The sequence below is a fragment of the Aotus nancymaae genome, unplaced genomic scaffold (assembly GCF_030222135.1).
Source record: "Aotus nancymaae isolate 86718 unplaced genomic scaffold, 86718_ANA_hifiasm-v0.15.2.pri h1tg000075l, whole genome shotgun sequence".
NCBI lineage: Eukaryota > Metazoa > Chordata > Mammalia > Primates > Aotidae > Aotus > Aotus nancymaae.
The window spans coordinates 4,817,364-4,844,893 of record NW_026988490.1 but is presented as its reverse complement, the minus strand read 5'-3'; the positions used below and the strand labels follow the sequence as shown (position 1 = coordinate 4,844,893).

The 27,530-nt window shown below is 58.1% G+C and overlaps 2 pseudogenes; one reads left to right on the top strand and one right to left on the bottom strand.

Moving 5' to 3' along the window:
* LOC135271076 (PI-PLC X domain-containing protein 1-like) overlaps positions 1-17,504 on the bottom strand; it is a 32,906-nt pseudogene extending 15,402 nt beyond the window's left edge.
* A 367-nt stretch (positions 17,505-17,871) lies between these two features.
* On the top strand, positions 17,872-26,142 carry LOC135271097 (NUT family member 2G-like; annotated as a pseudogene).
* The last annotated feature ends 1,388 nt before the right edge of the window (positions 26,143-27,530 follow it).

Sequence of the window (27,530 nt, the reverse complement as noted above, 5' to 3'; positions counted from 1 at the left end):
AGCTCCATGTCCTCGGGTTCACGTCAAACCAGGACATAGAGGGAGGAAGGCTGGTCGCTGTGTCCACACATACATATCACAACAGGACAGAGACGGAGGACAGGCCCCGTGTCCTGGGGTCCACATCACACCAGCACAAAGACGGAGGACAGGCCAGGTGTTCAGGAGACCAAATCACACCAGGACACAGTGGGAAGAAGACTGGGCCCTGTGTCCACATTTCCACATCACACCAGGACACAGAGGGAGGACAGGCCCCATGTCCAGGGGTCCCCGTCACACCAGGATACAGAGGGAGGAAAAGCCCCGTGTCTAAGGCTCCACATAACACCAGGACACAGAGGGAGGACAGAACCTGTGTCCAAGGGTCCACATCACACCAGGACACAGAGGGAGGACAGGCCCCGTGTCCACGGGTTCACGTCACACCAGGACATAGAGGGAGGACAGGCCCCATATCCACGGGTTCACGTCACACCAGGACATAGAGGGAGGAATGCTGGGCCGTGTGTCCACACGTCCACTTCACACCGGGACACAGAGGGAGGACAGGCCCTGTGTCCACGTGTGAATGTTACACCATGACACAGAGGAAGCACAGGACCTGTGTCCAGGGTTCCACATCACACCAGGACACAGTGGGAGGACAGGCCCCATGTCCAGAGGTTCACGTCCCACCAGGAAATAAAGGGAGGAAGGCTGCGCCCTGTGTCCACACCTCCACATCAGAGCAAAACACAGAGGGAGGACAGGCCCCATGTCCAGGCGTCCACGTCAAACCAGGACATAGAAGGAGGACAGACCATGTGTCCAGGGGTCTACATCACACCAGGACACCGAGGTAGGACAGGCCCCGTGTCCAGGGGTCCACATCACACCAGGACACAGAGGGAGGACAGGCCCCATGTCCAGGGTTTAATGACAGAACAGGATATAGAGGGAGGAAGTCTGGGCCCTGTGTCCACACGTCCACATCACACCAGGACACAGAGGAAGGACAGGCCCTGTGTCCAGGGGTGATTGTTACACCAGTAGACAGAGGAAGGACAGGCCCCGTGTCCAGGGGTCCATGTCACACCAGGACACTGAGGAAGGACAGGCCCCATGTCCAGGGGTCCACATCACACGAGGACACTGAGGGAGGACTGGCCCCATGTCCAGGGGTCCACATCACACCAGGACACAAACGGAGGACAGGCCAGGTGTCCAGGAGTCCACATCACACCAGGACATAGAGGGAGGAAGGCTGGGCCCTGTGTCCACACGTCCCCATCACACCAGGACACAGAGAGAGGAGAGGCCCCATGTCCAAGGGTCCACATCACACCAGGACACAGTGGGAGGAGGGCTGGGCCGTGTGTGCACACTGTCACATCACACCAGGACACAGAGGGAGGACAGGCCATATGTCTAGGGGTCCAGGACACAGTGGAAGGACAGGCCCCGTGTCCAGGTGTCCATGTCACAGCATGACATAGAGGGAGGAAGGCTGGGTCCTGTGTCCACACATCCACATCACGGGAGGACAGGGTCCATGTCCAGAGTTTCACGTCACACCAGGACATAGAGGGAGGAAGGCTGGGCCCTATGTCCACATGTCCACATCACACGGGGACACAGAGGGAGGACAGGCCCTGTGTCCTGGTGTGAATGTCACACCAGGACACAGAGAAAGGACAGGCCCGGTTTCCAGGGGTACACATCACACCAGTACACAGAGGAAGTACAGGCCCCGTGTCCAGGGGTCCACCTCAACCAGGACACAGAGGGAGGACAGGCCCCATGTGCAGGTGTCCACATCACACCAGGACACAGACGGAGGACAGGCCAGGTGTTCAGGGTTCCACATCACACTAGGACATAGAGAGAGGAATGGTGGGCCCTCTCTCCACATCACACCAGGACATAGAGGGAGGAGAGGCCGCATGTCCAGGGGTCCACGTCACACCAGGATATAGAGGGAGGACTGGCCCTGTATCCAGGGGTTGACGTCACACCAGGACCCAGAGGGAGGACAAGCCCCATGTCGACAGGATCACATCACACCAGGACACAGAGGGAGGACAGACCCCATGTCCAGGGGTCCAGGTCACATCAGGACATAAAGAGAGGAATGCTGGGCCCTGTTACCACACGTCCACATCACACCAGGACACATAGGGAGGAAGGCTGGGCCCTGTGTCCATACGTCCATATCACACGGGGACACAGAGCGAGGACAGGCCCTGTGTCCAGGTGTGAATGTCACACCATGGCACAGAGGAAGGACAGGCCCTGTTTCCAGGGGTACACATCAAAGTACAGGCCTCGTGTCCGGGGGACCACCTCACACCAGGACATAGAGGGAGGAGAGACCCCGTGTCCAGGGGTCTACATCACACCAGGACACAAAGGGAGGACAAGCCCCATGTCGAGGGGTCGACGTCACACCAGGACACAGAGGGAAGATAGGCTCCATGTCCAGGCGTCCAGGTCACACCAGTACATAGAAGGAGGTCGGACCCGGTGTCCAGGGGTCCACGTTAGACCAGGACACAGAGGGAGAACAGGCCCCGTGTCCAGCGGTCCACGTAACAGAAAGACACAGAGGTAGGGCAGGCCCGATCTCCAGGGGTCCACATCACACCAGGACACAGAAGGAGGACAAGCCCCATGTCCAGGGTTTCAGGACACACCAGGACATAGAGGGAGGAAGGCTAGGCCCTATGTCCACACGTCGACATCACACCAGGACACAGAGGGAGGACAGGTCCTGTATTCAGGGTTGATAATTATCCCGGGAGATAGAGGAATCACAGGCCCCGTGTCCAGGGGTCCACATTGCACCAGGATACAGACGGAGAACAGGCCAGGTGTCCAGGAGTCCATATCACACCAGGACAAAGAGGGAGGAAGGCTGGGCCCTGTGTCGACACGTCCACATCACACCAGGATACAGAGGGAGGACAGGCCCCATGTCCAGGGGTCCACATCACACCAGGACACAGAGGGAGGAGAAGCCACATGTCCAGGGGGCCAAATCACAGCAGGACACAGTGGGAGGAAGGCTGGGACGTGGGTCCACACTGCCACATCACATCAGGACGCAGAGGAAGGATAGGCCATGTGTCCAGGGGTCCATGTCACACCAGGACACAGAGGACGGACAGGCCCCATGTCCAGGGGTCCACATCACACCATGACATAGAGGGAGGACGTCTGGGTACTGTGTCCACACGTCCACATCACACCACCACACAGAGCGAGGACAGGCCCCATGTCCACGGGTCCACGTCACAGCAGGACAGAGAGTGATGAAGGCTGGGCCCTGTGTCCACACGTCCACATACACCAGGACACAGAGGGAGGAGAGGCCCCATGTCCAGGGGTCCACATCAAACCAGGACATAGAGGGAGGATAGGCCCCGTGTCCAGGGGCCCACATCACACCAGGACACAGAGGGAGGACAGGCCCGATGTCCAGGGTTTCAGGACACACCAGGACACAGACGGAGGAAGGCTGGTCTCTGTGTCCACACGTCCACATCACAGCAGGACACAGATAGATGACAGGCCCCATGTACAGCAGTCCACGTGACACCAAGACACAGAGCGAGAACAGGCACCGTGTCCAGGGGTCCACATAACACCAGGACACAGAGGGAGGACCGACCCCATGTCCGGGGTCCTTTTCACACTATGACATAGAGAGAGGAAGGCTGGGCCTTGTGTCCACATGTCCACATCACACCAGGACAAAGAGGGAGGACAGACCCCATGTCCAGGCATCCACATCACACCAGGATACAGAGGGAGGACAGGCCCCATGTCCAGGGTTTCACGACACACCAGGACATAGAGGGAGGAAGGCTGGGCCCTGTGTCCACAGGTCCACATCACACCAGGACAAAGAGGGAGGAGAGGCCCCATGTCCACGGGTCCACATGACACCAGAACACAGAGGGCGGACAAGCTCCGTGTCCAGGGCTTGACACCACACCAGGACACAGTGGGAGGACGGCTGGGCTGTGTGTGCACACTGTCATATCACACCAGGGCACAGAGGGAGGACAGGCCATGTCACACCAGGACACAGAGGATGGACAGGCCTCGCTTCCAGGTGTCCATGTCACACCATGACATAGACGGAGGAAGGCTGGGTCCTGTGTGCACACGTCCACATCACACCAGGACCCAGAGGGAGGACAGGCTACGTGTCCGGGGATTCACGTCACACCAGGACAGAGATGGACGATGGCTGGGCCCTGTGTCCAGAGGTCCACATCAGACCACGAAACAGAGAGGGGACAGGTTCCCCGTCCCGGGGTCCACGTCACAGCAGGACATACAGGGAGGGCAGGCCCCGTGTCCAGGGGTCCACGTCACACCAGGACACAGAGGGAGGACAGGTCCTGTGTCCCGGTGTGAATGTCACACCGGGACACAGAGGAAGGACAGGCCCCGTGTCCAGGGGTCCACCTCACGCTAGGACACAGACGGAGGACAGGCCAGCTGTTCAGGCGTCCAGACCACACCAGGACATAGAGGGATGAAGGGTGGGCCCTCGGACCACATGTCCACATCACAGCAGAACACAGAGGGAGGAGAGGCCCCATGTCCAGGGATCCACGTCACACCAGGACACAGAGGGAGGACAAGCCCCATGTCCAAGGGAACACGTAACACCAGGACACAGAGGGAGAAAGCCTAGGCCGTGTGTCCACACGTCCACATCACACCAGGACAGTGAGGGAGGAGAGGCCATTAGTCCAGGGGTTCATGGCACACCAGGACACAGAGGAAGCACAGGCCCCGTGTCCCAGGGTCCAGGTCACACCAGGATATAGAGGGAGAAAGGCTGGGGCCTCTTTCCACACGTCCGCATCACACCAGGACACAGAGGGAGGACAGGCCCCATGTCCAGGGGTCTACATCTCACCAGGACCCAGAGGTACTAAAGGCCTCGTGTCCAGTGGTCCACATCACACCAGGACACAGAGGGACGACAGGATACATGTACAGGTGTCCACATGACACTCGGACACAAAGGGAGGACAGGTCCCGTGTCCAGGGGTCCACATCACACCAGGACACAGACGGAGGGCAGGCCAGGTGTTCAGGGATCCACATCACACCAGCACACAATGGGAGGAAGACTGGGCCCTGTGTCCACATGTCCACATCACACCAGGACACAGACGGAGGACAGACCCCATTACCAAAGGTCCACGTCACACCAGGACTTAGAGGGAGGACAGGCCCCGTGTCCAGGGTTCGACATCACAGCAGGACACAGAGGGAGGACAGGCCCCATGTCCAGGGATCCACATCACACGAGGACACAGAGAGAGGACAGGCCCCATGTCCACGGGTTCACGTCACACCAGGACATAGAGGGAGGAAGGCTGCTCCATGTGTCCACACGTCCACATCACACGGGGACACGGAGGGAGGACAGGTCCTGTGTGCAGTTGTGAATGTCACACCAGGACACAGAGGAAGGACAGGACCTGTGTCCAGGCTTCCACATCACAACAGAACACAGTGGGAGGACAGGCCCCATGTCCAGAGGTCCATGTCACACCGGGAAATGGAGGGAGGACAGGCCCTGTGTGCAGCGTTCCACATCACACCAGGACTTAGAGGGAGGACAGGCCCCGTTTCCAGGGGTCCACATCACACCAGGAAACAGAGGGAGGACAGGACCCATGTCCAGGGTTTCATGACACAACAGGATATAGAGGGAGGAAGTCTCGGCCCTGTGTCCACACCTCCACAACACAACAGGACACAGAGCGAGGAAAGGCCCAGTGTCCAGGGGTGATTGTTATACCAGGAGACAGAGGAAGGACAGGCCCCGTGTCCAGGGGTCCTTGTTACACCAGGAAACAGAGAAAGGACAGGTCCCATGTCCAGGGGTCCACATCACACGAGGACACTGAGGGAGGAGAGGCCCCATGTCCAGGGGTGCACATCACACCAGGACACAGACGGAGGACAGTCCAGGTGTCCAGGAGTCCACGTCACACCAGGACATAGAGGGAGGAAGGCTGGGCCCTGTGTCCACACGTCCCCATCACACCAGGACACAGAGGGAGGAGAGGCCCCATGTCCAGGGATCCACGTCCCACGAGGACACAGAGGGAGGACAGGCCCCATGTCCACGGGTTCACGTCACACCAGGGCATAGAGGGAGGACAGGCCCTGTGTCCAGGGTTCCACGTCACACCAGGACACAGTGAGAGTACAGTCCCCATGTCCAGGGTTCCACATCACACCAGGATATAGACGGAGGACAGGCCCCGTATCCAGGGGTCGACATCACACCAGGACACAGAGGGAGGACAAACCCCATGTCGAGAGGTCCACGTCACACCAGGAAATAGAGGGAGGACGGCTGCGCCGTATCCAGACGTCCACATCACAGCAAGACACACAGTGAGGACAGGCCCCATGTTCAGGCGTCCACGTCAAACCAGGACATAGAATGAGGACAGACCAGGTGTCCAGGGGTCTACATCACACCAGGACACAGAGGGAGAACAGGCCCGTGTCCAGGGGTCCACATCACACCAGGACATAGAGGGAGGAAGGGTGGGCCCTCTTTCCACATGTGCACATCACACCAGGACACAGAGGGAGGTGAGACCCCATGTCCAGGGGTCCACGTCACACCAGGATATAGAGGGAGTACTGGCCCCATATCCAGGGGTCCACATCACACCAGGACACAGAGGGAGGACAGGCCCCATGTCCGAAGGGTCCACATCACACTAGGACATTCAGGGAGGACAGCCACCGTGTCCAGGGGTCCACATCACACCAGGACACAGAGGGAGAACAGGCCCCTTGTCGAGGGGATCAGGTCACACCAGGACATAGGGGGAGGAATGCTGGGCCCTGTGTCCACACGTCCACATCACACCTGGACACAGAGCGAGGACAGGCCCTGTGTCCAGGGGTGATTGTTACACCAGGAGACAGAGGAAGGACAGGCCCCGTGTCCAAGGGTTCCTTTTCAAACCAGGACACAGAGGAAAGACTGGCCCGATGTCCAGCGGACCACATCACAGGAGGACACGGAGGGAGGAGTGGCCCCATGTCTAGGTGTCCACATGACATCAGGACACAGATGGAGGACACGCCAGTTGTCCACGAGTCCCCGTCACAACAGGACATAGAGGGAGGAACGCTGGGCCGTGTCCACACGTCCACATCACACCAGGACACAGAGGGAGCACAGGCCCCATGTCCACGGGTTCACGTCACACCAGGACATAGAGGGAGGGAGGCTGGGCCCTGTGTCCACACATCCACATCACACGGGGACACAGAGGGAGGACAGGCCCTGTGTCCAGGTGTGAATGTCACACCAGGACACAGAGGAAGGACAGGCCCTGTGTCCAGGGGTACACGTCAAACCAGTACACAGAGGAAGTACAGGCCCCGTGTCCAGGGGTCCACCTCACACCAGGACACAGAGGGCGGACAGGCCCCATGTCCAGGGGTCCACATCACACCAGGACACAGACACAGGACAGGCCAGGTTTCAGGGGTCCACATCACACCAGGACATAGAGGGAAGAAGGGTGGGCCCTCTGTCCACATGTCAACATCACACCAGGACACAGAGGGAGGAGAGGCCCCATGTGAAGGGGTCCACACCACACCAGGATATAGAGGAAGAACTGGCCATGTAACCAGGAGTCCACGTCACAGCAGGACACAGAGGGAGGACAAGCCCCATGTCGAGGGGTCCACGTCACACCAGCAAATAGAGGGAGGACGGCTGCGCCGTGTCCAGACGTCCACATCACAGGAAAACACACAGTGAGGACAGGCCCCATGTCTAGGAGTCCACGTCACACCAGGACATAGAGGGAGGAAAGGCCCCGTGTCCAGGGGTCCACATCACACCAGGACACAGAGGGAGGACAGGCCCCATGTCCAGCGGTCCTCGTCACATGATGACATAGAGGGAGGAAGGCTGGGACCTGTGTCCACAGGTCCACATCACACCAGGACACAGAGGGAGGACCGGCCCCATGTCCATGGGTTCACGTCACACCAGGACACAGAGGGAGAACAGGCCCCGTGTTCAGGGGTCCACATGACACCAGGACACAGACGGAGGACAGGCCAGGTGTCCAGGGGTCCACATCACACCAGGACATAGAGGGAGGAAGGGTGGGCCCTCTTTCCACATGTGCACATCACACCAGGACACAGAGGGAGGATAGGCCCAATGTCCAGGGGTCCACGTCACACCAGGATATAGAGGGAGGACAGGCCCCGTATCCAGGGGTCCACATCACACCAGGACACAGACGGAGGACAAGCCCCATGTCGAGGGGTCCACATCACACCAGGACATAGAAAGGGAAGGCTGGGCCCTGTTTCCACATGTCGACATCACACCAGGACAAAGAGGGAGGACAGGCCCCATGTCCAGGGGGCCACACGACACTAGGACATAGAGGGAGGACAGGCACCGTGTCCAGGGGTTCACCTCACATCAGAACACAGAGGAAGAACAGGCCCCATGTCGAGGGGACCAGGTCACACCAGGACATAGGGGCAGGAAGGCTGGGCCCTGTGTCCACACGTCCACATCACACCTGGACACAGAAGGAGGACAGGCCCTGTGTCCTGGGGTGATTGTTACACCAGGAGTCAGAGGAAGGACAGGCCCCATGTCCAGGGGACCACATCACACGAGGACAGAGAGGGAGGAAAGGCCCCATGTCCACGGGTTCACGTCACACCAGGACATAGAGGGAGGAACACTGGGCCATGTGTCCACACGTCCACATCACACCAGGACACAGAGGGAGGAAAGGCCCCATGTCCAGGCATCCACGTCAAACCAGGACATAGAAGGAGGACAGGCCCCGTGTCCAGGGGTCCACATCACACCAAGACACAGAGGGAGGGCAGGCCCCATGTCCAGGGTTTCACGACACACCAGGATATAGAGGGAGGAAGTCTGGGCCCTGTGTGCACACGTCCACATCACACCGGGACACAGAGGGAGGACAGGCCCTGTTTCCAGGTGTGAATGTCACACCAGGACACAGAGGAAGCACAGCATCTGTGTTTAGGGTTCCACATCACACCAGGACACAGTGGGAGGACAGGCCCCATGTCCAGGGGTCCACGCCAGACGAGGAAAGAGACGGAGGAAGGCAGAGCCCTGTGTCCACACGTCCACATCACAGCAAGACACACAGTGAGGACAGGCCCCATATCCAGGGGTCCAAGTCACACCAGGACATAGGGGGAGGACAGGCCCCGTGTCCAGGGGACCACATCACACCAGGACACAGAGGGAGGACAGGCCCTGTGTCCAGGGGTGATTGTTAGACCTGGAGACCGAGGAAGGACAGGCCCTGTGTCCAGGGGTCCACGTCACACCATGACAGAGGGAGGAAGGCTGGGTCCTGTGTCCACACGTCCACATCACACCAGGACACAGAGGGAGGAAAGGCCCCATATCCAGTGGTGCACGTCACACCAGGACAGATATGCAGGAAAGCTGGGCCCTGTGTCCACACGTCCACATCAGACCAGGACACAGAGGGAGGACAAGCCCCATATCTACGCGTTGACGTCACACCAGGACACAGAGGGAGGAACGCTGGGCCCTGTGTCCAGGCGTGAGTGTCACACCGGGATACAGAGGAAGGGAAGGCCCCGTGTCCAGGGGCCACATCACATCAGGACACAGAGGGAGGACAGGCCCCATGTCCACGGGTTCATGTCACACCAGGACATAGAGGGAGGAAGGCTGGGCCCTGTGTCCAAACGTCCACATCACACGGGGACACAGAGGGAATACAGGCCCTGTCTCCAGGTGTGAATGTCACACCAGTACACAGAGGACGTACAGGCCCCGTGTTCAGGGGTCCACCTCACACCAGGACACAGAGGTACAACAGGCCCCGTGTCCAGGGGTCCACATCACACCAGGACACAGAGGGAGGACAGGCCCCATGTTCAGGGGTACACGTCACACCAGTACACAGAGGAAGTACAGGTCCCGTGTCCAGGGGCCCACATCACACGATGACAGACGGAGGACAGGCCAGGTCTTCAGGGGTCCACATCACACCAGGACACAGACGGAGGACAGGCCAGGTCTTCAGGGGTCCACATCACACCAGGACATAGAGGGAGGAAGGGTGTGCCCTATGTCCACATGTCCACATGACACCAGGACACAGAGGGAGGAGAGGTGCCATGTCCAGGGGTCCAAGTCACACCAGGATATAGAAGGAGGACAGGCCTTGTATGCAGGGGTCCACGTCACACCAGGACACAGAGGGAGGACAAGTCCCATATCGAGGGTTCCACGTCACCCCAGGACACAGAGGGAGGACGAGCCCCATGTCGAGAGGTCCACATCACACCAGGACATAGAAAGGGAAGGCTGGGCCCTGTTTCCACATGTCCACATCACACCAGGACACAGGGGGAGGACAGGCCCCATGTCCACGCGTTCACGTCACACCAGGACATAGAGGGAGGAACGCTGGGCCCTGTGTCCACACGTCCACATCACACGGGGACACAGAGGGAGGACAGGCCCTGTGTCCACATGTGAATGTCACACCAGGAGATAGAGAAAGGCCAGGACTTGTGTCCAGGGGTCCACGTCACACCAGGACATAGAGGGAGGACAGGCCCTGTGTCCAGGGTACCACATCACACCAGGACACAGAGGGAGGAGAAGCCCCATGTAGAGGGGTGCTCGTCACACCAGGAAATAGAGGGAGGACTGCGGCGCTGTGTCCAGATGTCCACATCACAGCAAGACACACAGTGAGGACAGACCCCCATGTCCAGGGGTCCACGTCACACCAGGACATAGAGGGAGGACAGACCCCATGTCCAGCAGTCCTCGTGACACGATGACATAGAGGGAGGAAGGCTGGGCCCTGTGTCCACATGTCCACATCACACCAGGATACAGAGGGAGGACAGGCCCTGTGTCCTGGTGTGAATGTCACACCAGGACACAGAGGAAGGACAGACCCTGTGTCCAGGGGTACAAGTCACACCAGTACACAGAGGAAGTACAGGCCCCGTGTCCAGGGGTCCACATCACACGAGGACACAGACGGAGGATAGGCCAGGTCTTCAGGGGTCCACATCACACCAGGACACAGACGGAGGACAGGCCAGGTCTTCAGGGGTCCACATCACACCAGGACATAGAGGGAGGAAGGGTGTGCCCTATGTCCACATGTCCACATGACACCAGGACACAGAGGGAGGAGAGGCGCCATGTCCAGTGGTCCAAGTCACACCAGGATATAGAAGGAGGAGAGGCCTTGTATGCAGGGGTCCATGTCACACCAGGACACAGAGGGAGGACAAGTCCCATATCGAGGGTTCCACGTCACCCCAGGACACAGAGGGAGGACAAGCCCCATGTCGAGAGGTCCACATCACACCAGGACATAGAAAGGGAAGGCTGGGCCCTGTTTCCACATGTACACATCACACCAGGACACAGAGGGAGGACAGGCCCCATGTCCACAGGTTCACGTCACACCACGACATAGAGGGAGGACTGGCCCTGTATCCAGGAGTCCACGTCACACCAGGACACGAGGGAGGAGAAGCTCCATGTAGAGGGGTGCACGTCACACCAGGAAATAGAGGGAGGACCGCTGCACCGTGTCCAGACGTCCACATCACAGCAAGACACACAGTGAGGACAGGCCCCATGTCCAGGGGTCCACGTCACACCAGGACATAGAGGGAGGACAGACCCCATGTCCAGCGGTCCTCGTGACACGAAGACATAGAGGGAGGAAGGCTGGGCCCTGTGTCCACAGGTTCACATCACACCAGGACACAGAGGGAGGACAGGCCCCATGTCCACGGGTTGACGTCACACCAGGACATAGAGGGAGGAAGGCTGAGCCCTCTGTTCAAATGTCCATATCACATGGGGACACAGAGGGAGGACAGGCCCTGTGTCCAGTTGTGAATGTCACACCAGTACACAGAGGAAGTACAGGCCCCGTGTCCAGGGGTCCACCTCACACCAGGACACAGACGGAGGACAGGCCAGGTGTTCAGGGGTCCACATCACACCAGGACATAGAGGGAGAAAGGGTGGGCCCTATGTCCACATGTCCACATCACACCAGGACACACAGGGAGGATAGGCCCCATGTCCAGGGGTCCACGTCACACCAGGATATAGAGGGCAGACAGGCCTTGTATCCAGGGGTCCACGTCACACCAGGACATAGAGGGAGGACAAGCCCCATATCGAGGGGTCCACGTCACACTAGGACAGAGAGGGAGGACAAGCCCCACGTCGAGAGGTCCACATCACACCAGGACATAGAAAGGGAAGGCTGGGCCCTGTTTCCACATGTCCACATCACACCAGGACACAGAGGGATGAGAGGCCCCATGACCAGGGATCGACATCACACGAGGACGCAGAGGGAGGACAGGTCCCATGTCCACGGGTTCACGTGACACCAGGACATAGAGGAAGGAACGCTGGGCCCTGTGTCCACACGTCGACATCACACTGGGACACAGAGTGAGGACAGGCCCTGTGTCCTGGTGTGATGTCACACCAGGACACAGAGAAAGGACAGGACCCGTGTCCAGGGTTCCACGTCCCACCAGGACATAGAGGGAGGACAGGACCTGTGTCCACGGTTTCACATCACACCAGGACACAGTGGGGGGAGAGGCCCCATGTCCAGGGGTCCACATCACACCAGGATATAGACGGAGGACAGGCCCCGTATCCAGGGGTTGACATCACACCAGGGGTCGACATCAAAACAGGACACAGAGGGAGGACAAGCCCCATGTCGAGAGGTCCACATCACACCAGGACATAGAAGGGGAAGGCTGGGCCCTGTTTCTACATATCCACATCACACCAGGTCACACAGGGAGGACAGGCCCCATGTCCAGGGATCCACGTCACACGAGGACACAGAGGGAGGACAGGCCCCATGTCCACGGGTTCACGTCACACCAGGACATAGAGGGAGGAAGGCTGGGCCATGTGTCCACACGCCCACATCACACCAGGACAAAGAGGGAGGACAGGCCCCATGTCCAGGGGTCCACATTACACCAAGACAGAGGGAGGGCAGGCCCCATGTCCAGGGTTTCACGACACACCAGGATATAGAGGGAGGAAGTCTGGGCCCTGTGTGCACACGTCTACATCACATCGGGACACAGAGGGAGGACAGGCCCTGTTTCCAGGTGTGAATGTCACACCAAGACTCAGAGGAAGGACAGGACCTGTGTCCAGGGTCCCACATCACACCAGGACACAATGGGAGGACAGGCCCTGGGTCCAGGTGTGAATCTCACAGCATGACACAGTGGGAGGACAGGCCCCACTTCAAGAGTTCCACACCCACCTGACGAACGCGATGAAAACCTCGTCTCTACTAAAAATGAAAAAAAAAAAAAAAAAACTAGCCCGGCATTGGTGTTAGGTGCCTGTGGTCCCAGCTACTCAGGAGGCTGAGGAAGGAGAATAGCTTGCACCTGGGAGGCGGAGGGTGCAGTGAGCCCAGATCACACCACTGCACTCCACCCTGGGTGACAGAGGAAGACTCGGTCTCAAAAAGTCAATTTATGGCCGGGTGCAGTGGCTCACACCTGTAATCCCAGCACTTTAGGAGGCTGAGGCAGGTGGGTCACAAGGTCAGGAGGTCAAGACCAGCGTGGCCAAAATGATGAAAGCTCGTCTCTACTAAAAATACAAAAAACTAGTCAGGCCCAGCGTCAGGTGCCCGTAATCCCAGTTACTGTGGAGGCTGAGGCAGGAGAATCGCTTGAATCTGGGAGGCAGAGGTTGCGGTGAGCCGAGATTGCGCCACTGCACTCCAGCCTGGGTGACAGAGGGAAACACCGTCTCAAAAATATATATATATATAATTAAATAAATAAATAAATAATTAAAAAATTTAAAACCTTTTTACAAGGGGGTTGGGGGAACACATGTAGCCAGGAACAGACCTGTGGGGAGGCCGGGGCACCCTCTCTGGGTGCCTTCAGGATGCCTTGACCGTGGCCTGCAGCCTGCAGAGCGGGGGGCTGGTCAGCTCACGTCTCAGCCCTTCTGAGGCTGCTGTCTGGGCTCCCGCGTGCCTGCAACCCCGGTAAAATAACACAGACCCTGATGGGGGTGCCCATGGAGCCAGGAAGATGCTGCTCACATATCCTTTTTCGCCGCACCCGGCCATTGTTCCTTTTTGTTTTTAATTTTATTTTAAGTTCTGGGATACATGTGCACAACTTGCAGGATTGTTACATAGGTATACACATGGCGTGGTACCTCCTAATGCTATCCCTCCCCAATCCCCCCACCCCCTGTTATCCCTCCCCTAACCCCCTGTTTTGTTGTATTTTGAGATGGAGTCTCGCTCTGTCACCCAAGCTGGAGCGCAGTGGCACAATCTCAGCTCACTGCAACCTCTGCCTCCCGGGTTCAAGCGATTCTCCTGCCTCAGCCTCCCAAGTAGCTGGGACTACAGGCACTCGCCACCACGCCAGACTAATTGTTGTATTTTTAGAAGAGGCAGAGTTTCACCACATTGGCCAGGCTGGTCTCGAACTCCAGACTTCAGGTGATCCACCTGCCTCAGCCTCCCAAAGTGCTGGGATGACAGGCGTGACCCACTGCGCCCAGCCTAATTTTTTGTTGATTTTTCTTGAGACGGAGTCTCACTCTGTCGCCCAGGCTGGAGTGCAGTGGCACAATCTCAGCTCACTGCAACCTCTGCCTCCCGGGTTCAAGCAATTCTCCTGCCTCAGCCTCCCAAGTAGCTGGGATTACAGGCGCCCGCCACCATGCCCGGCTAATTTTTGTATTTTTAGAGACAGGGTTTCACCGTATTGACCAGGCTGGTCTCGAACTCCTGACCTTGTGATCCGCCCGCCTCGGCCTCCCAAAGTGCTGGGATTACAGGTGTGAGCCCCCACGTCCGGCTCTGCTATGCAGATTTCTAAACCCATCACAGGAAGCAGTTCTCACTAGGAGCCACTCCCAGCTCCAGGTCGGCCTGCAGGAGAGCCGGGAGCTGCTGTTGTTCCAAACTCCACCTGCTGCAGGGATCACGACAGCAGCCACACCCGGGGGTACCAGGTAAGCAAATGCAGGGTGAGGGTGAGGATCCCCCAGCCCTGGGAGAGACCTGTGGCCATCCTTCTCCCTCGTCACTCACCCCGCGGGGACACAGCATCTCCCCAAAGATGGTCTTGATGCAGGAGATCAGGTAGTCGTGCAGGTCCTCACTCAGCCCCTCGAAGTTCCTGCAGGCCAGGATGACCACCTCACGAGGGTGCCGCTCCAGCCACTCTGAGATCTCCGGGAGCGTGTCCTGGGGGGAGGGAGGGGGCGGGGCAGAGTCCTTCATGAGTCCCACAGCTCGGGGAAGGCTGGGCTCCGTGGGTCACACCTGTCATTCCAGCGCTTTGGGAGGCCAAGGCGGGCGGATCCCCTGAGGTCAGGAGTTCAAGACCAGCCTGGCCAACATGGCGAAACCCCGTCTATGCTAAAAACATGCAAAAAAATTAGCTGGGTGTGGTGGTGGGCGCCTGTAATCCCAGCTACTTGGGAGGCTGAGTCAAGAGAATTGCTTGAACCTGGGAGGTGGAGGCTGCAGCCAGCCATGTCGGCCAGGCACGTTGGCTCATAGCTGTAATCCCAGCACTTCAGGAGGCCGAGCGGGGACAGATCACCTAAGGTCAGGAGTTCAAGACCATCCTGGCCAACACGGCAAAACCTCTGTCTCTACTAAAAATACAAAAATTAGCCAGGCATGGTGGTATGCACCTGTAATCCCAGCTACTCAGCAGGCCGAGGCAGGAGAATCGCTTGAACCCACGAGGCGGAGGTTGCAGTGAGCCGAGATCAAGCCACTGCACTCCAGCCTGGGCAAAAGAGCAAAACTCTGTCTCAAAAAAAGAGAAAAGATGAGGCCAGAACAGTGGCAGTCCCAGTGCTTTGCGAGGAGGCTGAGGCCGATCCCAGAGAATTGGCTTCAGTCCAAGAGTTTGAAAAGAGCCTGGGCAACATGGCTACAAAAGAGAAGAATTAAAGAATTAGGTGTGGTGGTTCACACCTCTAGTCCAAGCTAGAGGTAGTTGGTAAGCTTAGACAGGTGGATCCTCCGGCAGACAGGAGGCTGCAGTGAGCCAACTCAGCCCGGCTCAGTGGCTCACGCCTGTCATCCCAGCACTTTGGGAGGCCGAGGCAGGCCAATCACCTGAGGTCAGGAGTTCGAGACCAGCCTGGCCAACATGGTGAAACCCTGTCTCCACTGAAAATACAAAAATTAGCCGGGCATGGTGGTGCATGCTTATAATCCTGGCTACTCCAGAGGCTGAGGCAGGAGAATCGCTTGAACAGGAAGGAAGACGTTGCAGTGAGCTGAGATTGCGCCACTGCACTCCAGCCTGGGTGACAGAGCAAGACTCTGTCTCAAAAAAATAGAAAGAAAACAGAAAGAAAAAAAGAAACGAAGAAATTCACATCGGTCAAGAACCCCCCGAATGCCAGGTATGGTGGCTCACGCCTGTAATCCCAGCATTTTGATAGGCTGAGGCGGGCGGATCACCTGAGGTCAAGAGTTCGAGACCAGCCTGGCCAACCTGGTGAAACCCCGTCTCTATTAAAAATATGAAAATTAGCCGGGTGTGGTGGTGGGTGCCTGTAATCCCGGGTACTTGGGAGGGTGAAGCAGGAGAATCGTTTGAACCTGGTGGGCGGAGGTTGTAGTGAGCCGAGATTGAGCCACTGCACTCCAGCTTGGGTGACAGAGCGACACTCCATCTCCAAAAGAAAAAAATGTAAGTGCTCCTAACAGATCAGCAGATGTCAGCAACTCCTGGTCTCTTGTCTGGCCCTGAAGCTGACATCGTCATCCCACTAAAGGTCAGGAACCTCCTGTCCCCATGGCAGTCTGGTTCCCCATGGGAGGCCGGCCGCCTCCTGAGCGCTCCCCGGGCATCCCCCCAGCCTGGTCGTACCTCCACCAGTGCCATGGTGTATACCATGTGAACAAAGTGCAGGTTCTTCTCAAGAGCCGTCCAGCATGAGGGCAATCTGCAGGTGTAAGTACCGCACGCCGGCATCCAGCTGCTCCGTGATGTCCAGCACCTGCGGGCAGAGGGGCTGTCACGTCTCCCTGCTGGTTGCCGTGGCTTCAAAGCTCATATTGCACAGGCTGGTTTCTTTTATTTTCTTCAGATGGAGTCTCGTTCTCTCATCCAGGCTGGATTGCAGTGGCATGATCTCGGCTCCCTGCAGCCTCCACCCTCCAGGTTCAAGCGATTCTCCTGCCTCACCCTCCTGAGTAGCTGGGCTTACAGGCACCTGCCACCATGCCTGGCTAATTTTTCTATTTTTAATAGAGACGGGGTTTCACCGTGTTGGTCAGGCTGGTCTCGAAATTCTGACCTCAGGTGATCCACCTGCCTCGGCCTCCCAAAATGCTGGGATTACAGACATGAACCTCCATGCATGGCTAGGAGTGGCAAAATTATTAACATAAAAAGGTGAAAGAGGGGCTGGGTGTGATGGCTCAGGCCTGTAATCCCAGCACTTTGGGAGGCCGACGTGGGTGGATCACGAGGTCAAGAGATCGAGACCATCCTGGTCAACATGGTGAAACCCCGTCTCTACTAAAAATACAAAAAGAAAATTAGCTGGGCATGGTGGCACGTGCCTGTAATCCCAGCTACTCAGGAGGCTGAGGCAGGAGAATTGCCTGAACCCAGGAGGCGGAGGTTGCGCTGAGCCGAGATCATGCCATTGCACTCCAGCCTGGGTAACAAGAGCGAAACTCCATCTCAAAAAAAAAAAAAAAAAAAAAAAAAAAAAAAAGTTGCCTAAAGAGGTGCACACAGTCTGCCCTGCTGCCCTCCAGCTGGAAGGGAACCTCAGTTCTTTCCTATTGGCTGGAGCCCTTCACAGAATGTCCCCCACCCCTTCCAGTACCTGCTGCACTGCCCCTCCCCCTCTGCAGAATGTCTGGGGTCCTATGTTCTAAACTGCTTTACTTTCAAATTTTACCGGACCTACCTGAACTCAGGAGAATCTGTTGAGGCAGGTCACTCTCTGGGTCCTGCTCTTGACTTTTCTCACTGTGGAAACTGTCAGACAGCGGTGATCAGCACCCAGCCTGAGGGGATGGCTCCAAATGGAGGTGAGTCTGTAGGGACAGGGGCATTATGCAAGTCTCTGTCGCGTTTCAAATCCTTGGGAATTCAAATTTGACACCGCCCCAGGGACAGTTGATAGGGCTAGTGTCGAGGAGGGAGGGAGCACTGGATGTCCCCAAAGACATCACACCTGGAGAGGGACATGGCACCCTGAGTCTGTGGTTAGGGAGGACGGCTCCTTGGAGGTGGACCAAGATGCCTGGGGGAATACACCGTGTAGGGGAAAGGATGGAGTGGATGTACTGATTCTTTCTAGAGGGGGACGGGTCACGTCACCGTGTGTTTGTAGGGAGTGGTGGGATCGTGTTGTGCCGGTGGCCCAATGAAGATGGCGGGCAAGCCTGAGCCCTGTGTTATGTCTTCGGGCAGCTGGACGGTGCCCTTCCATAGTGTTCAGAGGGATTTGGACTGGACTTTTCTAGATCTTAGGGAGGAGTGAGGAGAAGTCGTCTCAGCCAGAGACGACTGTTGGGTGTGATGGCTGGGACAGAGCATGCAGTGACAGCCTCTGGGTGGGCGAGCCTGGGGCTACTGTAACTGCCGCAGCCTCTCAGCTCGCTCCCCAGAGGTGGCTTCTCAGTCAGTTCAGGTAGCTGTTGGCTTTAACACGGGTGGGGGCAGTGGGGAAGTTCAGGCAACACGGCCTGGGCTTCCCAGGTTGTTCTGAATTGTTCGTCCTTTTATGGAAGCGCAGGTCTTCAGACCCACTTCCTCTTGTCTGCTAGCTCACGGCCTGTCCTCTGCACTTTGTGTTTCTGTGGAGATGAACAATTTGCCTCTATTCCATGTCTACTACCTCATGAACAGGGGACAGGTGTGGACTCTTGCTGGTTCTCAGTGGAAAGGTCTGGAAAGACTGCTTTCCTTTTCAGTAGAGGAAGGAGAGTAGCACACAAAGAGGAAGATGGTCCTCTTATTATTATTATTATTCAAGTTAGGATGTGTGTCCTGACTGATGAGGTGCATGTGCTGTATCCCTGTTCCCCTTGACTGGAGACTGCATGAAGTCCTAGCGAACAGGGATGAGCTCCAGACAACTTTGCCACACCTGGCCTGTGGCCCAAGAACCTCTGGTTCTTGGTTGGTCACTCTATTCAGTTATTGGGAGCTCAAAGGAAAAGGACCAGAGATGGGCTTGTTGTCCCACGACCTACTGTAACATGACCAGCAGCTGTGAAAATCCCCAGACAGCTCTCCCCCGCCCCCCCTCCGACAGCCCCACTGCTCACCGCTTGCTGGCTGTGCTCTAATCGTGTGCCGCTCTTGCTGGCTGCGCAATGACAGTATCTCAGGGAACTCCACCACTGCTTCTCAGACCTGCTCCCTGGGAACAGAGCTTCCTGAGTGGCAGCCAGGACCACCGAGCACTGAGGAAAGTGTCGCCTGACTCTGACCCATGTTTAGCACTTGCTGGGCATGGTGCCAGAACAATCACTTGCACACTGGGTGTGATGCATATGGGTTCTCTTCAGGGTTCACGGGGTGCTGGCTTGGGAGAGATTTCCATCCGGTGCTTGTCTTCCATTGTTTCTTTTTCAAGATGGAGTCTTGCTCTGTCACCCAGGCTAGAACGCAGTGGTGCAATCTGGGTTAACTGCCAGGCTCTCTAGTGAAGGGACCCTCCTATGGAGGAACAGAGCATGCGATGCACAATCAGGGACATTTGCAAGCTGCAGTTTCCCTGTCACATGCCCTCAGCTGTAGGACACCCCTGATTCCCCAGTGACCAGGGTGGACCTGGAGACCCCAGCTCATTCACCTCTTTCCTTTGTCTCCACAGCATGCCCAGAGCTGGAAACGGGTGTGACCGAGAACCCTGGCGCCTCCATGCCAGTGTTCACGGCTCTGTCCTTCGCCACACCTGCTCCTGGCCCAGCAGATGGGCCGCCCCTCGTGACTGCAGTGGTTCCCCCAGGCGGCCCTCCGGTGCTGTCTGCCTTCCCCAGGACCCCTCTGGTGGCAGGACACGATGGCCAAGGCCTGAATTGGGCCGGGGCTTCCAACGTCCTTGTCCAGATGAAGACAGAAGTGGGGCCTGTGAAGGCTCCTCAGGCACAGACCTTGGCCCTACCTCAGGACACCCTCGTCTGGCGGGCTCCAGGTGCCCTCTGTGAGGGAGTCGCATGTCCACCTCCCCGACCCCTGGCAGCTGCCCCTGTGGTGCCCGCTATGGCTGCCCACATCATTGGGGTCACCCAGGCCTGTGACGGAGGCTGGTTCCAGGGCCTTCCTCCTCCAGCACCACCACCTGCTCCCCAGCCGGGCCCCATCGTGGCCCCAAGGAATGCTTGTCCATTGTCACAAGGGGCTCATGGAGAGGGCAGCCTGGCTCCCTCCCAGGCCAAGACTCCCCCGGACGACTCCTGCAACCCCCAGAGCGTGTATGAGAACTTCCGACTCTGGCAGCACTACAAGCCCCTGGCCCGGAGGCACCTTCCCCAGAGTCCGGACATGGAAGCGCTTTCCTGTTTCTTCATGTGAGTGTCCTCGGGGCACCGGAGCTCACCCTGAAGCTCACCCATAAAGAGGCTGCTGGATGGACGGGAGGTCACGCTGTTCGGGGGAGCTTGCAGGGTGGTCTTGAAGGCGACGGGTCGAGCTATGGAAGGGCACATTTTCAGGAACATTCATCTGGCTGCCGCTCAGGACAGACTCTCAGGGGCCTCATCTCACCTGCCCCTCACTGTCCCGTGAGTCCAGCCAATCCTTACTGGGCAGGTGTTTGCAGCTTTGCCCTCGATCCCTTCTAGAAAAAGGGACGACGTTGCTTCATTCAGAGGATGGTGAAGAGGTGACTTGAGCTCACACATGAGGCACACAGCACAGTGCCCGGCACATGCTGGGACACATTACATGATAACTGTTATGATTACTGTCCCTACTGCTATCGTTATCAGAACTAGGCTATCTAGGACAGTGTTCCCCAAAGCCACGGGCTCCAGTGATGGCTCTGAGTGCACCACGAGCCCAGCAGCCCAGGGCCACGGACTGTGGTGACTGAGGCAGCAATGCCAGCATCTGAGAGTTTGTCGATTCAGTCCCAGTCGTGCCTCTCTCCATCCTGCAGTGCCTCTGTGACCCTGTGTCCCCCGCTGATGAGCAAACCCGTACTCCACGGGAGCTTGAGCACATCCACCCGGCAACACACTGGCCACTCCCGTAGGCAAGTCCCCTGCCCAGGGTGTAGCTGTAAGGAGGCCCCATCTTTGTCCCAAAAAATCTTGCTGCCCCTGCATCTTGGAACTGGTTGCATTCTCCCTTGGAGCTGAGTCCCGGTGCACTGGGGACCCTGATTCTTGGAGTGGAGTCGCCCCAGGCTCACAGGCTTGGCGTGGAGTGGGCTTGGACACCGCTCTGCTTTGGTTCTGGTTTCTACTCATCTCCAGGACCCCGAGGCTGTGTCCCCAGGGGCCGCCTTGCTCCAGTGTCCCCAGGAAGCTGATTAAATGCTCAGTCCTGGGGCCCTGGAACCTGCACGTTAACCCTCGCTCCCCGGGCATTCTGTGTGTGCGCTGTCTCAGTCAGCTCGGGCTCTGCCATAACAAATCCTATAGACTGGGTGCTTTATCAGGACACATTCACGTCTCCCACTTCCAGAGGTCGGAAGTCCCAGATCAAGGTGACGGCCGACTGGTGTCCTGGCTGGAGAGGGCTGCCTCTGGCTGTGTCCTCTTGCGGCTGAGAGGGAGAGCCCTGGTGTCTCCTCCTGCCCTTATCGGGGCTCGGATGCCATGATGGGAACCCACCCTCATGACCTGCTCTAACCCTGATTAACTCCAAGAACTGACACACCGGGGCTGAGGGCTTCAGCACAGGAATGCTGGGGACACTCACATTCCACCCATAGTACTGAGTTCATTTGTCAACACTGTAACACTGAGGACTCGAGGGGCAGTTGGAGAGGCCAGCCGGTGGCTTGTGTTGATGACTGATCTTGGGGACATATCCTGCCCACGTGGGGGAGAACAGGACAGGGACAGATGACAGGACATGTGTGGGGGTGACAGGGGCCGGGTGTTGGGACTGGTGGGCTTAGGATGGAGGGTGGGCTTATGGACTGGGACTGACTGCACCGCCTTACAGCCCAGTTCTCAGATCCCTGGCCCGGCAGAAGCCCACCATGACCCTGGAGGGGGGACTGTGGTGGGCCGTGCGGGAATGGCAGCACACGAGCAACTTTGACCGGATGATCTACTACGAGATGGCGGGTAAGTGAGTCTGGGGTGCAGGGGCAGAGCCCACATGGCAGGGTGACAGAGGGTGACAGAAGCCGGATGGCCATGGTGGCTTCTCAGTGTGGAGCATGAGGAGGGTGTGGACAAACGCAGGCCCTCCCGGGCCCCTGGCTCCCTCAGGAAGCTGCTCCTCCCTCCTAGAGTGCTCTGGGGTCTCTATCCTGCCCTGGTGGGAAGCCACGCCCTGCTTGGCCTCGGGCCAACCCCTGCCTGACACTAAGGGTCAGGGAGCGAGCAGCCAGCATCACAGCCCAAAGGAGATCACCGCCAGTTGTGAGGATGGGGAGAAGGGGCGCTGGGGACTATAGACAGAGCGGGGTGCACTCTCTTCACAGCAGTGGCCAGAAGTCGGTTTTCGCCCATCCCAGCCTGGCCAGGATTGGAGAAACCTGCGCTGGGTCAGGGGAGACCTGCGTCCAGGACACCATGAGACCCATCTCTGGCCTGCCTGCCTTTGCTCCTCGTAGTCCCTTCCTTTAAGACAGAAAGACGGCAGCCTCAGGGGAAAGGGGTCCTGTCTTTTGCACCCAGCTTTTGCTTCCTCCCGACCGGGGTCTCCCATGCTTCATCTTCCTGGGTTATCCTTCAGGGACCCACAGTCCCAACCTCAGGACTCATGCAACTGGGCAACATCATGGACGCCTTCTGCCATAAACCCCACCCCTGATGCCCTCCTGGGCCTCGTGGCCCTGACTTAAGTCAGAAAGCCCTGTTGATGCCATGGGCTCTGCAGGGGCCGGGTGAGGGAGGGAGAGCCCAGAACTCTGGGAGGAGTTCCCTCTGGGACTGGGGGACGGGCCCCACGGAGGGCCTGGACAGCCTGCCTGAGGCATGCCTTCCCATTCCCTGCCATCGGCTGCTGCCTGGTCCTGGGGGCAGAGGGCCTGGACCCTCTCAGCACGGTCTACACCTTCTTCACCCTAGGTTCCTACAGTCTGAGGCTGAGGAGGAGATGCAGATTCAGAAGTCACAGTGGATGAAGGGGCCCCAGTGCCTGCCTCCTCCAGCCCTGCCGAGGCTTGAACCTCAGGGACCGTCGGCCCCTGAGGTGGTCAAGCAGCCAGGTATGGCTTCCCACATTCCCACAGGAGCCACGGCAAAGCCCAGAGAGGCCGAGGGAGGCCACTGTCCCCACACCCCATGCCTCCCTTCAACAGAGGGATTTGTTCCTTCCAACAGACAGCTCAGGGGAGCTGGGGGGCTGGGCGGCTCGTGGTCACGAAGTGGGTATTCACCTGGTCAGGTTTCCTAGCTACTCTCTCCCCTCGCCATTCCAAAACTCAACAATCTGCCCAGGAAGCAGGGATGAGCGGGTGGAGTACTCAGCATATATCAGTGACTCCAAGCTTCCTCCAAAAGGATGCTGTCCCGCATGTGCCCCTCCTGCGGCGTCTCTTCCAGGGGCGCTGTGGTTCAGGTGGTCTGACCCAGCTGGGACCCACTTCAGGTCCCTGAGTCCTGCCCTCCCCTGTGTGATGCAGGCAGGAGGAGCAGCCCTCACCATACCCATCCTCCTCCCTCCCTGCCTCAGTGTACCTTCCCAGCAAGGCTGGCCCCAAGGCCCCACCTGCCTGCCTGCCACCACCCAGGCCCCAGCGGCCAGCGGAGACCAAGGCCCCCGAGGAGATTCCCCCTGAAGTGGTACAGGAGTATATGGACATCATGGAGGAGCTGCTGGGGCCTCCCGCTGGGGCCATGAGGGAGATCGAGGGACAATGGGAAGAGGGCGAAGTGGAGCAGGAAGGGGACGGGATGCTTCTAGACCCAGGCGTCCTGAGCTACGCTGACAATCTGTGTTCCCAGAAAGACTTTGTCACCAAGGTGGGCTAGCCTCAAGTGCTGGGGTCTGCAGAATTCCAGGGGGTGGCACTCGCAGGTCCTTGGAATTAAGCTCTGTTCCTTAGCTCCTCCGCAGTGAAGGGGTGTGTGTGTTGCCATCGATTTGACTGTCTGTGCATGTGATTGTGTCTGTGTCTTTGTGTCTGTGATCGGTTACTCTGTGTCTGTGTGGGTGTGAGTGTGGAGTGTGGAAATTACTTGTGTCCATTTTCCTGTGTCATATGTGGGTCTCTTTGTGTGTCTGTGTGTGGTTTGTGTGTCTCTGTCTGCATGTGTGTACGCTACCAGGTCTGTGGTCTGTGTGTGTAGCTGTGGTCGCCATGATATGAGACAGCTCCAGAAGGGTGGGGACGGGGCGCTCACTGCTTTCTGCATCTCCTCCAGGTGTCCTTGGCTCCAGGTTACTCCCTGCCCAGGAAGCTCACACCGTCTTCCTTCTGTTTCCAGGTGGAGGCCGTCATTCACCCCCGATTCCCGGAAGAATTGCTTTCCCCAGATCCACACATGGATTTCTTGGCCCTAAGCCAGGAGCTGGAGCAGGAGGAAGGACTCACCCTTGCCCAGGTAGAGCAGGGAGGGAGGGGAACCCAGGTACCCTGGGGGCAGGAGGGACCCGGCACAGAAGCCCCACCTGATTGTCCACCCCACCCTGCGGGGGATGCTCGGCTTCTTGGGGAGCCACTCCGAGGCGGGGAGGTGCAGGTTCAGATGGGACGGGATGGAGAGGAGCCAGGGAGGGGAGTCAGGATGCAAACTGCAGTGAGGCCCAGCGGGATGCCCAGCGGAGCCACACCCTCTGTCTTTGACAGAAAGCCCAGCTGCCTCAGGCTTCCCTGCCTGCCACCCAAGCGCCTTGGTCTTCATCACCCTGGGCCCTGTTCACACTTGAGGCAGAGCCAGTAAGTGCCCCCTTTACTCCCGCAGGTAGCAGAGAAGCGCCTCCTATCCTTGAAGGAGGAACCGTGTGAGAGGGCAGTCCCTAGTCATGGCACCACCCAGCTGGACTCAATCTCTTCTAAGTCTGCAGCGGGCCAAGGAGCAGAGAGAGATGTGCCTGGCCCCCAGCAAGGGGTCAGCATGGAAACCTGCCCACCCCAGACGGCTGCTCGGGATGCTCAGAGACAAGGCAGCGTGTGCACTGGGATGGCCTGGTCCAAAAACCCTGTTGTGCTTTTGGAGAGGCTGGATTCTCACAGGCCGAGGGCTGCCCGGCCAAACTCTCCTTCCCAGGATCACAGACCCAACCCCCAGAGGGCTTCCCGGGACCCTCAGGGATGAGGCAGGGTGCGCACTGGGATGGTCAGGTCCATAAACCCTGTTGTGGTTTTGGAGAGACTGGACTCCCGCTGGCTGAGGGCTGCCCGGCCAGACTCTCCTCCCCAGGACCATAGACCCACCTGCCCAGGCGTGGGGACCAAGGGCACCTGGGGTCTCCCTGGAGCCTCTCCTGTCAAGGAATCACGCAGGCTGTCTGAGGGGTCAAGTGACGAGGAGAGGGAAATCCCTGGCATAGTTTCTGCCGTGGGTACCAACTACAGGCTGCGGGCCTGGAAGCTGTCCCAGAGCCCTGTACCTGCCTCGGGCCTTCTCAGCCTAGAAGGGCGGGAACCCCAGGGAGCTCTTCAGTCCCAATCTGCGAAGAGAAGAGACCTCAGCCCAGCATCCGCTCCTGCCACCAAGTCCAAGAAGCGAGCTCTCTTCAAGAGGCCCATCCCCTGTTCAGATGCCCCATTTAAGGCCTGGACTCAGCATCTCTGGGGCGCAGTCCCTGGCTTGGGGGCTGGGTGGCCCCTTGCAGTCTAAAAAGAGAAAGGGTGACCCCTTGCTCTCTAAGAGGAAGAGAATGCAGCATTGTAGCTAGTAGAGGGACAGGGCAGGCTCTCTGGTGCCAATCCCCAAGGGTGGGGCTCTCAACTCTCGGACCCTCAGGCCATCAGGTGCCTCAAAGCAAAGACTTCTCCCCCAGTGCTGATCTTGCTGGGCCTTAGCTTGACGGGGGAGGGTGGGGGAAGGAAGGGGCAGGAGGGAGGGGAGGGAGAGGGTGGCTGAACCGGAAGGGAGGGTCTAGGAGTAGGGGGTGGGGAGCAATACCTTGGAGGTCTCATGTGTAAATCTGAATAAACACAGTTGTGTTGGAAATGCTCTCCGGGCTGCTGCCTCTGTCCTCAGGGCTGTGCTGCTCAGTGGAGGGGGTCTGTGAGGGAGTACAGAGGGCCTGGGAGATGCCAGGCACTGGGTACCCACGGGGGCCAGCCCCACACGTTCCTCCAGGCATAGGCTGCCCCTTCAGATGCTCCAGGAACTGACGGATGCTGAGGAGACCCTGATCCCTCCCACCAACCACTCACAAGGCCCCGACTGCTTTAGTTATCAGCATCCCTGGAAAATCCTGGGATGTTGAGAGCTGGCTGGCTCTTGTTCTGCCCCGTGGGAGCTGAGGAGAAGGCAGCTGCCCGCAACGTGGACACGAGGAGAGGCGGTCACTCCTGCTTAACCCTTATCAGGAAGAGCTCAGGCCCTGGGCTGAGGGGAGATGTCGAGGCATCCATCCACACAGGTGTGTTTGGGATACGACGGTGTGTGGGGAGCAGGGGAAGTCCTTCTGCTGGTTTCTGGTCAGGAAAGAATCTTGTCCAACTGGCGGAAGCAGACGCTCCTTGCTGTGGCTGTCACAGGGACTGGCCTCGGGGCACGCGGGGTCCTGCATGGAGGTCCCCACACCTATGATTCCCTTCCCATATGATGATGGAACTCTTGTGTAGAATTGATGCAGACACAGATTTGAACCCAAGAGGTGGATGTTGCAGTGAGCCGGGATAGCACCATTGTACTCAAGCCTGGGCAACAACGGCAAAACTCCACCTCAAAAATAAAAATAAAAATAAATTAGCTGGGCTAATCCCAGCTGCTCGAGAGCCTGAGGCAGGATAATCACTTGAACCTGGGAGGCAGAGGTTGCAGTGAGCCCAGATGGCGCCATTGCACTCCAGCCTGGGCGGCAAGAGCAAAGCTCCTACCAAAAAAACAAAAAGAAAAAAAATAATTATCCAGGCATAGTGGCATGCTCCTGTAGTCCCAGCTACTTGGGAGGCTGAGGCAGGAGAATTGCTTGAACCCGGGAGACGCCCACCATCCCACCCAGCTAATTTTTCGCTATTATTTGTAAACATGGGGTTTCACTACGTTGGCCGGGCTGGTCTCAAACTCCCGATCTCGGGTAATCCACCCGCTTCAGCCTCCCAAAGTGCT